Below are 17,578 nucleotides of genomic sequence, written 5' to 3'. Positions count from 1 at the left end.
TACTACTGTAATATGAGCGTGCTAGCTTGCATCAAAAATTATTATTGTCCTCTACTTAAATTTTTATAATGATTTGTCAGTGTTTTGTGTAAAATAATCAATATGATAAAGAGAAAAACATCAATAAATAATAATAATAATAATAATAATAATAATAATAATAATAATAATATTTAAAAACATTAGAAAAAAATAAAGTAAAATTAATTATAAATTATAACATAATGATAATGATAATTAATACCAAAATTACAGCATGAGATCTAACAGCAATTAATTATAATTTTTACTAATTTACATTAGAGAGTTTCAATTTTTTATTAAAATAATTGCATTTTGGTATATATTTATATATATAATGAAAATTTAAATTATCTTTACTTGATGAGAAACTGAAGTATAAAGTAACTCAAAAAAAAGTGACAACCTGCAAGCTTTTGATGTTTAAATATGGTTTATATCTTCTAAAAGCGAATTTTGGTGCACACTAGCTTACATATATCTTTAAAACGAACACACTGACACTAAAAACATTTTAATTTAACTGGACTTTTAAAACGTCTCTGTCCCTTTAAGAATCTGTGTGCGTGCGTGTGTGTGTGTTTACTCACAGCGAGTGGCGTCACGCGGGGCGGGGCCGCGCCTCTGGAACAGAAGCGCGCGCGCTGCACCGAAACAGAGTGAAGTGAGCGGTCGAGGAGCGAACCACACGCCGATATTTCTCACATTTACGAGATTATTTTAACAAATAAAACTTTAACCTGAGCTGGACAACAAACAAACACAACGGTAAGATGGAGTTACTAACTGTCTGGTGCTTAAAATACAGCTGTTAGAAAGGAAAAGTGATGCGAGCACCGTGTTATTTTGATTATTATGACCACTCTTGAGTGAAAATACAGTAATGTCGGTCGTATTTGTGTAGTCGGTTTTGTGTTATTGTGCTGAGTTTGATATAATCTGTTGTTTATGTGGACTGTCTTACTTAAACTAAGCGTTATTTAGTTGTAAAATCACTGAAGTTGTTGCTTTGTTAACCGGCTTTTCGGCGGTGTCTCAAACCCTAGTGAGCACCCTAAACAGACAACGGCTCTGTTGATTTCATAGTCAGATTAAGTAACGTAATGATGCCTAATGATGTTTTAAACATTCAGAAGAACAAATCTCCGAGATATTGATGATTACTAACATTGACTGTCCAGGTTAGTGCTGGAGACAAGTGTCGTAAACACTCCACCGGCGCTCTGTCAGAGTTTTAGTGCTATTAGATGTAATTGAACAGACTTCATGATAAGATAACAGTGTCATAATGACATGGTGGTGTTGCTAAACTACTGTAAAGCCATTAAGATATCTAAATGTCTGAATACAAGGGAGCTATAATGATCTGCACGGAAATTCACTTCATTGAAAATGTATTATATAGACATACACGATACCTTTTGATTTACACTTAGCTATATACTGTCTACTGTGTTGCTGTCTTGTACTACACAGTTCTGATTTTGATTGTAATGCAGTAACGTGCTCCTTTGTGTAAAACTGCTTTGGAAATAAGCATTTATTGAGTATAATATTGAACTTTTAACCATTGGTTATAGATATAGTTGTTATTTCTGTTGGACTTTAGTTTGTTATCAGTATTGTCTTGCTGTTGAGGGATGTGCTGGAAGTCTAAGTGTTTTTGTGTGTTAGAGAGAGAGAATAGAGGTGTATGAGAGAGAATATTTAATATATTACCACCTTATTTTTATTTTTATCAATCATTTTTTTATTTTATTAATCAATTTTTTATTATCAGTGTTTTCTCTGTATTATTTTATATTCATATTTGTTTGCACTACTACTCTTTTTGCTTTGGAAATTCGAATGTAGTTATTTGTTATGCCAATAAAGCACCTAAAATCTGAAAGAGAGCAAGAGATTGACTTTTTGTGTGAGAGAGACAGAGAATGAGAGCCAAAGAGGGAGGGAGAGATTGTGTGTGTGTGTGTGTGTGTGTGTGTGTGTGTGTGTGTGTGTGTGTGTGTGTGTGTGTGTGTGTGTGTGTGTGTGTGTGTGTGTGTGTGTGTGTGAAAGTGTGAGAGAGAGTAGGTGTGTGTGTGTGATAGAGAAAAAGAGCAAGAGAGAGAGAGAGAGAGAGACTGTCTGTCTGTGTGTGTTTCCTCCTCAGTGGGTCAGTAGTGCTACAGAAGCTCCTATGTAGGCGTCAGCCACCGACAGCAAATCACTCCACTATCACAGCCGCTGTTAGACGACGCCAGCTTGAAGTTTATTGGCTGAGTTTGATTGCTCTTATAAAAAGGTCTCACATGCTACACACTCTTATTGTAAATTTTTATATTTTTTTCTTCTGTAGGTTATGGATAAAATATGGTCATTCTTATATGATTTAATATTAATAAATAGATTTTTTAAAATCACCAGGCGACCCCCTTTATTTTTAGACCCCCCCTTTACTCAGACACCAATTTTTATATTTTTATGTTTACTTTTTTTTTATTTTTGAGCAATTGTCATTATGTGCATTATGCATTCAGTTTACATTTTTAAGTAACTTGCAGTATGCTATTGTAGAGTACACTAAAGGAAATTCAGTATTCATGCAACACACTATTTTGAACTTTAAATAAACACATTATGTGCATTTGGAATGATGTGTATTTTTAGTGTCTAATTTTAAACAAATTGCAATACAGTATTTTAAGGTACACTACAAAGAAATCAATATGCAACACAATATTTGAACTTTAATTTAAATATTGCATTTGGGATTTTGTGCATTATGCATTCGGTATACAATTTGAAGCTACTTGGAATGAAGTATTTTTAAAGTGCACTACACATTTTCTACAGCAACACATTTTTTTTAGTTTAAAAGTCACCTATGATGAAAATCTTCTTTTGTGCGCTGTTTGGGCAGAACTGTGTGTAGTATAGTGTGTCCACAATCATATTGGAGTAATATAAAGACAAAAAGTCTCTTTTTTTTATCTTATTATTTTTTTATTTACAGACGTTACGTTTAAAATAAGATGCAAATCCCTCCCATTTTGAGGCCGACTGCAACTTAACGTACTAGTGCGGTTTCCCCGCCCACCGATTTGATTGACAGCCACTTATTACCATGCCTCCACGGTAAAGTGTATAATCATATCAACAAAACAGGACGTGCGCAAAGCAACCGGGAATAAAAGATCTGTTCAGCTCTCTGTGATCATCAATCATCATCAAATGTGATCAAGAGTGAGTTTCACAAGTTTAACACGTGTTTAAAACTGTTTAAAACTTAATTACAGCGGTTTTACCGTCTTCATCAACACAGCTGCAAGTCAGCACAGTTATATAGGAAGACGCTTCAATCCCAGTTTGTGGACGATAAATCAGGTTTATTCTGTACATGAACATAACAGATATCCATATTGCAGTGGAGATTAATCTGTATCCTGTCACAAACAGTGCAAAGGTAAACACGCGCGCTGTGTGTGTGTGTGTGTGTGTGTGTGTCTGTCTGTAAACAGTGGCACCTTAGTGAATACAAGAATTTGAATAATTATTATTAATAAATATTACACCTGCTCAATGAAGATCAGATGATTCACTACATTAATAAATCTGACATAACTTGATCAGAAATCTAAAAAGGGGAGAAAATGTTAAGCAGTCAATAGAAAGTAATACTGTGGTTAAAAGAGTCTTGCAGATAACAGTGCAATACTTATTTTTTATTCCATGCACATCAGCATAACAGTGACATTGTGGTTCAGTAGTCAGCACATTGCGTTATATTGCGCCGCTGACCCGAGTTCGAACCTCACCTGTGGGAATTTTTTAATTGTTCATATTCAGACATATTTGGGTTTGGGTTACTTATGTCAGTGGTTCTCAAAGTGGGGGTCGGGACCCCTCGAGGGGTCGCGGGACAATAAAGGGGGGTCGCCTGGTGATTTAAAAAAATCTATTTATTATTATTAAATCATATAAGAATGACCATATTTTATCCATAACCTACAGAAGAAAATATAGTTACTATAGTAGCTTATAGTTACTAGTTCTATTGGATTGCGAGCCCAGTGGTAATTACATTATATTAAAGACACAGTAGATTGATTTTATAACACCAGGTTAAAGTTTCTGGCCCATTTACAGCACTGACATTAAACGAAGAATATCCATGGGTGTATTGGTGTGTGTGTGACATTGCATGCAAGGTTTCTGTATTCATAACCAGGATATTGGGGGTCACGAGTCACTGGCATCGTCATATTAGGGGTCGCAGACTGAAAAGTTTGGGAACCTCTGACTTATGTAGCTGTACATATGTTATTTTCATTTTTTTGTCTGACCACCGTTACAAAGGACTAGATATCTATGAAGGATTTAGCACAGAATATATATTCAGATATTGCAGGAAAGGACATTGTGATGTTTTAAAGATTAGTTTTGGTGATTTAACTCCCCTTTAATCTTCTCATGAAAAACATTTGGAGTTCTAAAGCAGCTGTGTCCTTGAAAAAGACGTGATCGTGTCATTAGATACTGAATTGGAAATGACCTTATTGTAATATAGTCAGTCGTGAACTGAAGTGGGCCGGTCTAAGGCTTGAAACTCCAAGGCTGAAAAGGCGTCCCACTCCGGCCTTGTGTGTGACTCATTAGCCCCTTTCACACAAACAGACCTTTCCGAAAAAAATTGCCGGTAACAGGTCCTTTTTTTTTTTTTTTGTTTTTTTTTTTTTTGTTGGTTCTATTTGTTTTTCCACTAAAAAATCCAATCATAAAATCAGATCTTTATTTTTAGACCTTATCATCACAAATCCTTCTTCTATTTCTTATTGGAACAACCTATTTGATGATATTAAATGGTCGTATGTCTGGTCGCTCCCCCAGAAATTTTTTTTAACAAATAAAATTAAAGAAATATCTTTTAAAATTATTCACAGGTTTTATCCCGTTAAACAATTTTTACAAAAATTCAAAAATGACATTGACATCTCTTGCACTTTCTGTGAAACCTCTTCTGAATCTGTTGCTCACTTGTTTTGGGAGTGTCCCACTGTTAAATCTTTTTGGTCTGATGTAAACTCTTTAATTGTCCAAAAGGTTTGTGGTGATTTTTCTTTAAGCTATCGTCATGTTATTTTGGGGCTATATATTAAAGGAAAAGAATTCCTTAATGCAACTTTTTGCATAAACCTCATTTTATTTATTGGAAAGTTTTTTATACACAAATGCAAATATACTCATAGTAAGCCTAATTTTTTATTTTTTAAACGAGAACTAGCTCTTTATTTAAAAAACATCATAGACTCTCACAATAAGAAAGCTATTAAAACTTCTAAAATATGTGCTTTATTTAATATTCTGCAATAATTTAATTTTTCTTTATGTGCCCTTAATTATTTATTTTTCTTCTTCTTTTCTCTCTCGTTCCCTTTAATTTCTTTTACATTTATTATATTTGTTCTAAATTTGTTACAATCCACTTTTTTCAAAAAGTAATATTTCTATTGATTGTACTATACTTCTTTCAGCTTTGTATCGGTATTTGTTGTAATGTATTGTTACTATTGCAATAAAAAAAATAAATAAATAAAAAAACAGGTCCTTTTTGAAAACACCGGTAAATTCGTTCCAGCTATTTTCCGGAAAAAGAAGTTGTAACATTACCGGTAATTTGCCGGAATGCTGTGCTGTGTGAATGCAGAAGGAAGATTGCCGGAAAGAGCGCGTGCACGTCTAGAACGTGCTGACGTGAGACGTCTGCTTTAGCCAATCAGAACAGTCAGACGCATTCGCGTCCGCGCGGTTTATGAAAATAAAAGCCTGTGAATATTTTTCAAGACACATTCAGCAGCTAGATGTTAGGCAGATAACGTTTATATGTTCATCTTAATGCCAACTGTGTAAATAATTATCGAAAAGATGCTTATGATAAGCCGTTGTTTGTTTACCTTCAAGCTTTGTGTATGCTCGTGAAACAGCCCGTGGGCGCCAACACACTCGCATTTCATGAACATCTCGACATGCGAAAGTGTTTCTCCATATTTTTTCATTGAAGTTGTTCACAATACTGATCATCCACAGAGTTTGTGATGTAGTCAAATGTTTACAAACACAAGCGCAGCCGTTTACAGCTCATTTATGGTTAAAGATGTGAGAATTTACCACTGATTTGGAATGGATGTGTGATTGCCTTTTTCCAGGAATAATTCCGTATTGTCCGTGTCTGTGTGAACAGCGCTTTTTTTTTTTTTTGATTTTTTTTATTTACCGATAAAGTCGTTCCGGAAATTTTTGATACATTTATATATCACTGTATCACTGTGTGAAAGGGGCTATTTAAAGGCTTGAATTAACCCCACAACAAATACATCAAATACTCATTGGGAAAGTTCTTACTGTAGTATTTCTCACAAATGTTACGTGAGATCTGCTTCCTACATGTTTGTCACTGTGCTGTTTATCTGACGCAGCCGAGGCGAAGATTAAGGCACACTAGGCCTGTGCGATTAATCGAAAATCCGATTTCGATTTTGGCTTTTAACGATTATGAAAAACCATTAATCGAGATAAACGATGATTCCATCACGTACCGCCCCCTTTCAGTTGTACACGTGTGAAAACTCTTTGCCTCTGCAAAGCAAAGTTCCATGTGAAAATGACTAAAAGCATGTGCTGTAATGCAACTTTTGCAGCACGGGATGCGCATCATTCAAGTTTTAAAAAGCGCAAAAGAGCACGTGCTGTTGTGTGTGTGCGCGCCGTGCTTAGCCTCGTACAGGTAGTGTGTGTGTGTGTCTGTGCGCGCGCCGCGCTTAGCCTCAGACAGCAGAGCACACAGACATCTAACGCGATCTTAATGGGAGCGCTTTAATGGTCAAATACATGCACATTTGTGTCAGAGCGCGGTGTTTAGTGATTATTCATATTAACCCTCATTTGTGTAATAAACACACAAGTTGAGAATCAAAAGAGAAACCATATCAGAGCCGCACTATTCTTAAAGTGACAGCGTGCGGTATTCCTGCTGCTGCCGACTGTTTTTATTATTAATCAATAATAAAATGAAGTGAAGTGCACCGAGTGTAAACATGTTAGAACAACAACCAAACTTTCACCTCGTGTAGGATTTTTACCGCATTTAGTGACCGGAATAACACACGCGGCTTTCTGACGCTACCTGCCGTGTGCATCTAAGTTTCCGGGAAATGCAGAGTTTTTTTTCTCTCATTCGCCGTGCGGTATCAAACATTGCATGAAAAATACACGCTTAGAGCAGATCCTCGAATCAAATATCTCGTTTGTCACGAGGGACATTAATGAATTCCCTGAATGAAAGAGCCAAACTGCAGTTAAAGTCCACCATTTAATAATTTGGCAAATAATTCAACTACAGATGTCCATGTAAACACAGTCACTTTGTCCCCTGTGTGTGTGTTTTGACTCTGAAACTCGCGCGTGCCCAAATAGACACTCCCACACCATCCCACTTTTCTTCCTCCGACACTCCTCCCTAAACAGAGCTGGACACGCCCACTTTTCTGACTTTTTCCAAAGTAGAGGTGTGAAAACAACCTGCTGAAACGAGGGGGTTTCATGGCCCTTTAACTCCCTTATCTTCCACCTCTTTTCCTCCTTTACCAGGGGAGCTCTCGAGAACTACCTGATCTCGGACCCTCTTACATGTTCACTGACCAAGCAGGAGCCCTGGGGTCAATTATCTCCGAGCTCAGGGTTCTCTTCTAGGACAGCATGCCAAACCTGCTAATATTATCATGTAATATCTTGATGAGAACTCGTTATGCAACACAATATGGTGTAAATATCCGCCTGGTTGATCAGGAATTAAAGAGGAAAGCATGTGAATGTGCTGTGGTGGTGTTGTAATGCATCATTGGGTGATTACTGCTTTATTTTGGGCTGTTAACATGATTGAGAGTGAATGAAGTTTATGGCTGGAGAGGCTGTTTGTCGGAGGTGGATGTGAAAGTGTGTGTTCTGCAGGATTAGTGTGTGGATTGTTTGTTGAAGAGGTCAGGTGGAGTTGAGCTAGCAGGAGTGATTTTGGACGGATTCCACCTTGTGTTCATGAATGGACTGCAGAGTGTGTGTGAGTGCGCATGTTTGCTTGTCTGTATGTGTGTGTGTGTGTGTGCACGTTTGTTTTGTTGGTGAGTGAGTTTGTGCATGTGTGTTTGTCTGTATGCATGCGTGTGTGTGTGTGTTTGTGCACGTTTGTTTTGTTGGTGAGTGAGTGAGTTTGTGCATGTTTGTTTGTATGCGTGTGTGTGTGTGTGTGTTTGTGCACGTTTGTTTTGTTGGTGAGTGAGTGAGTTTGTGCATGTTTGTTTGTATGTGTGTGTGCACACGTTTGTTTGTTGGTGTGCGTGCGTGTGTGTGAGAGAGAGAGAGTGTGTGTGTGTGTGTGTGTGCACGTTTCTTAGTCTTTGTGCGCATGTTTTTTTCTCTGTGTGTGTGTGCACACGTTTGTTTGTTAGGGTGTGTGTGTGTGTTTGTGTGTGCTTGTGTGTGTGCTTGTGTGTATGCTCGTGTGTGTGTGTGTGTGCACGCCTGTTTTTTTTCCTCTGTGTGTGTGCCCGCACTTTGTTGGTGTGTGTGTGAGAGTGCATGTGTGTACACGTGTTTGTCTGTATGTGTGTGTGCGTGTGTGCGCGCATCTTTTGTATATGTGTGCGCACGTTTGTTTTGTTGGTGAGTGTGTGCACGTGTTTGTATGTATATATGTGTGTGCACATTTGGTTGTTAATGTGTGTGTGTGTGTGTGAGTGTGTGTTTGTATGTATGTGTGTGTGCGTGTTTGTGTGTGAACACATTTGTTGGTGTGTTTGAGTATATGTGAGTGTGTGTGTGTGTGTCTGCATGTTTGTTTGTTTGTGTATGTGTGTGTGTGTGTGTGTGTGCATGTTTGTTTATGAGCATATTTGTTTTGTTGGTGTTTTTGTGTGCATGTGTTTGTGTGTGTGTGTGTGCATGTTTGTTTATTTGTCTGTATGTGTGTGTGCGTGCACGTTTGTTTTGTTGGTGTTTGTGTGTGTGTGTGTGTGTGTGTGTGTGTGTGTGTGTGTGTGTGCATGTGTTTGTTTGTAGGTGTGTGTGTGCGCAACTGTGTGTCTTTATGTGTGTATGTGCATATTTGTTTTGTTGGTGAATGTGTTAGTAAGCGAGTGTGTGCGCATGTGTTTGCTTGTATGTGTGTTTGTGTGCATTTTTGTTTGTTGTATTTGAGTGTATGCGAGTGTGTGCATGGTTGTGGGTGCGCACATGGTTGTTTTCTTGGTGTGTGTGTGAGAGTGTCTGCACATGTTTGTATGTATGTATGTGTGTGTGTGCATGCATGTTTGTGTATGTACGTGTGTTTGTGAGTGTGTGTGTGCATATGTTTGTTTGCCTGTATGCGTGTGTGTATACACCTGGTATTCATCATTTTGTGGGCAGACAGTTTGTTTATTTTTTGTTGGTGTGTGTGTGTGTGTGTGTGTGAGAGTGTGAGAGAGATTGTGTCCGCTATGGTAGAGCGAGCTTGCTCTGCTTTTTGCTGTGTCATTTTTACACTCATTGAGGAAAGCAGATGCAGTAGTTTGCGGTGAGCCACGTGTTTCTGTTCATAAACACAAACACACGCGACAGGATGTTCACACGCACCGATGAGTGATAAACATTTCCTATTAATGAGAAGATGCTGTGTTTGGCTCAGAGAATTCTGGGTAATTACTCAGACATGACAGCAAGGCTTTACTGGAAACTTCTTGTTTTTTTTTTAAAGCATATGTGAATGAAGGCGACCACAGCGCTATCTGATAAAGCAGAGTCTGGCTCATCTGCCTACTTCAGAATCAAGAAATACTAATACATTTTGGATTAACTGTGAAAGCAATTAATTCGAGGGTCCCTAATTGTATATATTTATATATTTACACTGAACGGCCACTTTAATAGGTACACCTGTCCAACTGCTCGTTAATACATATTTCTAATCAGCCAATCACATGGCAGCAGCTCACTGCGTTTAGGCATGTAGACATGGTCAAGACGATCTGCTGCAGTTCAAAGCGAGCATCAGAATGGGGAAGAAAGGGGATTTAAGAGACTTTGAGCGTGGCATGGTTGTTGCTGCCAAACGGGCTGCTCTGAGTATTTCAGAAACTGCTGATCTACTGGGATTTTCATGCACAACCATCTCTAGGCTTTACAGAGAAAAAGAAGAAATATCCAGTGAGCGGCAGTTCTGTGGGTGCAAATGCCTTGTTGATGAGGTCAGAGGAGAATGGCCAGACTGGTTCCAGCAACAGTAACTTAAATAAGCACTCGTTACAACCGAGCTCTGCAGAAGAGCATCTCTGAACACACAACACGGCCAACCTTGAGGCGGATGGGCTACAGCAGCAGAAGAGCACACCGGGTGCCGCTCCTGTCAGCTAAGAACAGGGAACTGAGGCTACAATTCACACAGACTCACCAAAACTGGACAATAGAAGATTGGAGAAACGTTGCTGCTCTGATGAGTCTCCATTTCTGCTGCCACATTCAGATGCTCGGCTCACAATTTGGCCTCAGCAACATGAAAGCATGGATCATCCTGCCTTGTATCAGCGGTTCAGGCTGGTGGTGGTGGTGTAATGGTGTGGGGGAGATTTTCTTTGGGTCCATTAGTACCAATAGAGCATCAACGCCACAGCCTACCTGAGTATTGCTGCTGACCATGTCCATCCCTTTATGAGCACAGTGTCTCCATCTTCTGATGGCTACTTCCAGCAGGATAATGCAGCATGTCATAAAGCTCAATCATCTCAGACTGGTTTCTTGAACATGACGATGAGTTCACTGTACTCAAATGGCCTTCACAGTCACCAGAGCTCAATCCAATAGAGCAGCTTTGGGATGTGGTGGAACGGGAGATTGGCATCATGGATGTGCAGCCGACAAATCTGCAGCAACTGTGTGATGCTATTATGACAATATGGAGAAATATCTCTAAGGATTATTTCCAGTAGCTTGTTAAATCTCTGCCATGAAGGATTAAGGCCATCGCAAACGAGTTTGCGCCGAGTAAACTAATATCGCTTCTCATGAAGACCAGTATGGCTATTAACATGACGTATGCATATAATAGGGTACAGTATATGTCAAAAGCATCAGTGCAATATCAGACACAACATGTGAGAACAGCACAGTTATATCATTAACAGATTTATTCATGTCAAGCAGTGCGTGCAGGGCCGGTCAGCGCTCCTTGTATCTTTTGCTCACTCAGTTACGTTATAAAATCTATTTTCTTGTGATAACGGGATTTCGTTGAGATGGGGCTTTTTTCGATTAATTGGAATTTATGTTTTAAGACAGTTTAATTTTGAATCAAATTGAGAAATCGCGATTTTTATTTTTTTTTAAATATATATATATTTAATACATTATAATGGCATCAATGCGCTTTAGTTCACTCTGTATGAAGCAGGAAGCACACCAGAAGCACCTCTCGGTGATGCGCCGCACAGCACCACGCCATGGATTTTAGAATTTTAAACAGGTTTCCATACACACACCGACGCCGCACAGCCACAATTCACAGGTCATATTTCAGCCGCGCCACAGAGCGCCATCTGATTAGTTTCATGTTAAATATCATGAGAATGTGCGCGTCTGGTGTGTGATACTTTAAACTGTCTTGTGCGCGCCGTGTCGCGGTGCTTCTGGTGTGCGACCTGCTTGACTGCCTGTTAAAGCGTGAAGTCATGTAGGATTTTACTTGTTGCACGTCTGTGTGGATTGTCAAGACATATTCCCTCATCAAGTCGATAAACTCGATCTCAGCATGTATGAAGGATGTAAAAGCCTGCCATGTGGAAAAACCGCGCCGATCTTTTGGTTTGAACACGAGTAGAGTTGAGGGGCTGCAGCAGTGAAAATGAAAGTAGCCGCCCCCATGACGTCATTTAGCGGACCTAAACCAGACAGATCAGCCAGCATAATACAGAGAGTGGAGCAAAGCGCATCAAATGATCGATATTTAAAAGGGGAAAAGAGAAAAATAGATTAAATATATTATTTTATATTAGACACACATCTGGTGCTTGTATTTGCTCCTGCTATACGTCCACAACTTTGGGTTAATTGATTAGGCTTTACAGTGTCCATGTTCAGTGCTTTTCTTCCACTGGATCTTTTTAAGAAAAAGGCAGCAGCTTTACAACCCGTCATTCAATCAGAAGACAAAGTCAAAGCCGAGCTGACAGCCAATCTTTCCCAGGCTCAGCAAAACTTGCAAAAAATCCCTCTGTATTCCTGCAAGTGCAATATTTACACAAATATATCTTATTAAAATCTTCTGCAACGCTATTTAACTCGTGAATTTGTTTTACATTTATTTACACCTTGACTAATTTTTGTATGACATGGCCATTAAAAATACAATGTTCCATAACCAGATGTTTTTTCAAGTTATTTTTAAAGAAAATGTTACTTCAGTCATCTTGTTGTAATGTTTTGAGAAGACTAGTGACACAATAAAAAATAAAATAAAATCGAAATCGGTCAAACTTTATAAAAAAACAAAAAAAAATTTTTTTTTTGCCAAATCGCCCAGCCCTATGTTGAGACATATTTCCCTCACGCATGCATATATATATATATTTTTTTTTTTTTGCTTGTTAGTTTGATTAGTGTTGATTTCAAATGCAATAAATCTGTTTGTATAAATATTATAGTAACGGTACTCATAATTGGTGGGTGCGACTAAATTTTGGCTGATGCGCCTACATTTTTTAAGTCAGGAGCACCGGTGCTACCAAGCAAAAAGGTTAATTTCGAGCCCTGTTAAGGATCATTGTTTTACAACATACAGTGGGGGAAATAAGTATTGAAAACATCTCCATTTTTCTCAGAAAACATATTTCTAAAGGTGCTGTTGAATTGAAAATTTCACCAGATGTTGGTAACAACCAAAGAAATCCATATGCAAAGAAAACAAATCTAACTAGTTTACAAATGAAGTTCTGTGTAAAAAAATCAAATGACAAAAAGTGTTGAACACATGAAGAAAGGGAGGTGTTTTGGGGCAGTGAAAGACCAGACAGCAGCTGAAACCTCTCAGTAGTTCTTCAGCAAGCCTCTGCCCTTCCTCAGTGTAAATGAACATCAGCTGCTTCAGTCCAACATCTACATTAGCAGCAGGATGAAGATGAAACCAGGGTGGACATTTCAGCAAGACAATGATCCAAAACACAGCCAAGGAGACTCTCAGATGCTTTCAGAAAAAGAAAATCAAGCTGTAGAATGGCCCAGCCAATCACCTGAGCTGAGTCCAATGGAGTATACAAATTAAAGCTCAGATATCAGGGTCCACTGCTAAGGATTTTTTCTACTGGCCCGATTAGATCAGTGGTTTAGATTTTTACTTGCCCCACCAAAAATAAAAGAAGCTAATAGCAATTTCTTAGCCACATATTTTACATAATGTGTCAAAATAACGTCTTTGAATCTAGAATTTAAATATTTAAAAAACGTTAAAATATTTGGCAATAAAATAAAACTGTATGGGAAATGTGCAGGTATTTTATTGCAAAAAAAAAAAAATTTGACTTACTTGCCAAACTGACGGCAAACATTTCAGAATACCACTTCATTTTGTTGTACCCACATAAATGTCTGTTTCCGAGACGTTAGAAACAGAAGTTTTCTTTTAGCCTCATAATTTGATGTTGCAAAAAAACAACAACAAAAAAATAAGCATGCTTATAACATCCAATCAGATAAGAGGAACAAAAAAGCAATATGTTGTTTATGACTTCACAGAGAAAGTAGCATTCAAAGGCTTAAAAACAAACTGTTTCTCGATTTTAGACAGTATTTGCACGCAACTGATAAATTTAGTGATGAGGCAGCAGTAGCCCGATCGGGCCAGTAACAATTCTGTCTACTGTCCCGAGTGTCTCTCATGCTGGCCTTGTGTTATTCCTGTGTTAATACACAACAATTATTTCAGATTTATTTTATGTCTGTATTGTTTGGGTTTTTAGCAAAATCTGCTTAAATTCCACGTCAGCAGCTCCTTTAGAGATGGTGTTCAATACTTATTTCCCCCACTGTATGTTCTACTGATAAACCAGTGATGGCGACTTTGTTTATGTTGAGTATCTCACCATAATGAGACTCCTAGGGTCCGTTCTTCGTACGTGGATTACTCAGTTAGCTGGATTTGGATATTGACGATTTGACATGATCCAGGATCGTTTCGTTCTTCAAAGCTGATCTGAGAGTTGTTGTCATAGCAACAGTTCTGCTAGGTCAAACCTGATCGGGAGCAGGTTCAATTCATATAAACAGGATTAGATAGGCTCAGTTCAAGCAAAGATAATACAGAAAGTATGAATTCTGATATTTTCTTATAGTAGTAGTTATATACACTTGGGAAAATGGTACATATACATTTTAACTATATATATAAAGTTATAGTCATTAATAAAATAAATAAAGTTATACATATTAATAAAACGTATGCAATCTGCACCCCTGAAATGAAAGTACAAAGACTGCCACCTGGTGGTGCAAAGAGAAAACTTATTGATATGAACTTTTTAGATCGCTTTAGTACAAATTGTGTATAATAGAAATGCAGAATATGTGCCTTTTTTTTTAAAGCTAAATACATTTATGCAGTCACAAACATGTTTTGACAGTTAATATGCCAGTGATTTGATGCTTCACAAAAGTTGCAGACGCCTTTACCAATATGAAAATGCTTTTGTTAACAACCAGTTATTCTTTACACCGATTAAAAAACGGCTACTATAATAAAGAAAATATTTTCTAAATGTAGAACTAAATACACTGATTTGCATTGAAATACATGATGAATACTCTTGACACATGAAATTGTAAAGCCTGCAGCTCACAACAAATGTGGAAGGTTATTGCGTGTCATATTTAACAAGCCGTTTACTGCTAATTTGATGTAATTTTGCTCACATGGATAATTGAATATTAATCAGATGATGTCATTACGCTGCTGTGCCGTCAGCCAATCGCTGCATTGCTGATCATGATTTTGAGGATCGATAGATCTGTCCTTCACAACACACGCAGATCTCAGATCAGTTCATCCAGACATTCTAATCTGATTCGCGAACTTGTTTGAAGAACCAATTTAGCGAGAGATCAGTTATCAAGATGGACAGATCCAGGATATGCCAAATCATCTTAGATCATTTAAGCGAGGTACGAAGAACGCACCCCTAACTTTCTAAGTCACTGTTTTTTCACAAAACCCAAAAGCTTTGCCACAGAACATGGAAAGTGTAGGCGAGACGATTTCTGCCTCTGCTTTGCCAAACCTCATCCAGTGTTAAATATAGCAAAGTGTTGGTCTAGCCGCAGCCGAGCGTGTGGTTTCATCTAAAACTGTCCAGCCAGTGGCCACAAGCGACACTAATCTTTAGTCTAATTATCCCACTGTTAAGCAGCCATAAGCGGGCGGCTGGTTGGGCCCAAACACCCCGTTATTACTCCGAGATGTCATTAGTTTAAGTGTGTGTGAGTGTACAAGAGAGTATTTGCACTGTGTTTAGTGGTTGACCAATATGGCTGATGCTCATAATCATATCTAGCGAGTGGTTTGACTTCAGATTTTACACTGAACGCTGTAGTAAACACACTCAGCTCAGTAGCAGAATTAGGGCTGTGGGTGAAATGACTAAATCTCATATCAAGATTTAAGTCATGATTAAAATATATGAATATATGAAGAATATATTAAGGTAAACACTAAAGAAATTGCATGCTCCGGTAAACACTTTATTAAACTTAAATATTTGAGCAAAATAATATTTTCACAGAAAGGCTAATACATTTGGCTTCAACTGTGTGTGTTTGTTTGTGTTTTAGTGAGTGTATAAGTGTATGAGTGAATGTGTGTAGGGGGATCACGGTTGATTTGTGATTAATCCTAAGTTTGTAACAATCACAGAGAGATCGCCCCTAGGGCGCCATTCAAATCACATTGTATGAAAGCATTTTGGCTTCTCTGTAAAATATAATGATGACGGAAGAAGTTGTGGAGTGTCATTCGGAATATGGCGGGTTTCATTAAAGGGGTTTTCTGTCACTGTTTGTTTAGCCTGCGTTAATGCATTCAGTGTAAGCTGCATGATTAATCATTAAAAGATCAGGATCTCAACACCCACGCAACACCAATTATAAATGATGCTGATTTGCATATGTTTATTAGTCCTTCCAATCGCTGCTTTCAAAATCTGATCACAAAAATCAAGAAAGAGATTCAGTCTTTTGAGTTAGTAGTTAGTAGAGGTGTAACAATACACGATATGATGTGTATCACGATATGATGTTCACGATACAATATGCATCACGATATTTTATTTATATTTAATTAGCAAAATCCAATTTTGTCGACCATAGGAAACTGAATCATGACTTTTACCATAAATACTCCTATGCATCTCGTTATTCCTTCAGCTTTGGCACTTATGCGAGACACTCGATTGCACTTTGGCGCTGTGGTGACGGCATAAATGGCACATCATATTTGTCGTCTTCGCAGCTTTGTATGGCAGCATTTTTTTTTACAGTATTTACACACAGTTTGTGTTTTATCTGTTTTCTTGTTACCGTCCTCCTCAGTAACTGGAAAACCAAAATGTTGCCAGTTGTTGTACTTATAAGAGACATCCTTTATTTCAGCTGCACTCATATTGGCCTGCTGCTAGTTCAAGCAATCTGAATGCATGTGACAGCAGGTGGAATGTAGCCAATATTGTATCAACCAATAAGAGAAATCAAAAGATTGTCATATCGCAATAAATCTGTTATAACGCCACAATGCTTATTTTTTGTATTGCAATAAATTGATATATTGCATGGTTTCCGCTGCATTCATTCTTCCATGGCGGGGCGCCACACCAAAATTCATCCTGCCTCGGCTACATTACAGCTTCTTATTAATTCAAAACATTCATTCATTGTTGTTGTTGTTTTTAATAGTGGGTTATAATCGCACCAAACGCATTAAAAGGTAAGTGAATTATAACAGTGCGAACTTTACTGTAACCGTAGTAGTGCTGTGCGCCATGTGTTTAACACTTTAAGTTGACGTGCTGACAGACAGACTGACTTACTGACAGGTGCGCGATGCATGAGACCAGCAAACACGACGTAGCTTTCAGTTAAGAGGAACACAGTTTCCTAATTATTCCTTTTTTCTAGATAAAGGTCTGTGATTCTGCATACAAAGACTTTAACGTTATCTTGCTGGAGTTTACTGCCATTTCACTTTACTTCAGGACGCATTAATCCCACACTCTAGGTCTATTGGAGACATTCATAAATATTCCTAGCAAATCTAATAAATGTTGGAGACATACTCACTACATAAATGCGCTAAATCACACTTCAGCAGTGTTTATCTGAGAGAGCACAGGAAGATCTGCGCTTGATAGCCTGTTTGAGGGCGTGCAAGAAGCTTTGTGCACGAGCAGAGAAAATCGGAGTGTAAGCACAGATTGACATGCTCATATTAACCTTACATAAATGCGATCCCAACGTG

The 17,578-nt window shown here is 38.0% G+C and overlaps 1 protein-coding gene across 1 annotated transcript in view; it reads left to right on the top strand.

Annotated features, from left to right (window-relative positions):
* Positions 1-677: 677 nt before the first annotated feature.
* bmf1 (BCL2 modifying factor 1) overlaps positions 678-17,578 on the top strand; it is a 52,230-nt gene continuing 35,329 nt past the window's right edge. The window contains exon 1 of the mRNA XM_073927460.1: positions 678-789. The gene's annotated coding sequence lies outside the window, so the exon portion shown is untranslated. The remainder of the gene's footprint in view (positions 790-17,578) is intronic.

Source organism: Danio rerio, chromosome 17 (assembly GCF_049306965.1).
Source record: "Danio rerio strain Tuebingen ecotype United States chromosome 17, GRCz12tu, whole genome shotgun sequence".
Lineage (NCBI taxonomy): Eukaryota > Metazoa > Chordata > Actinopteri > Cypriniformes > Danionidae > Danio > Danio rerio.
The sequence above is the reverse complement of the archived record's forward strand: the minus strand, read 5'-3'. Positions and strand labels throughout refer to the sequence as shown.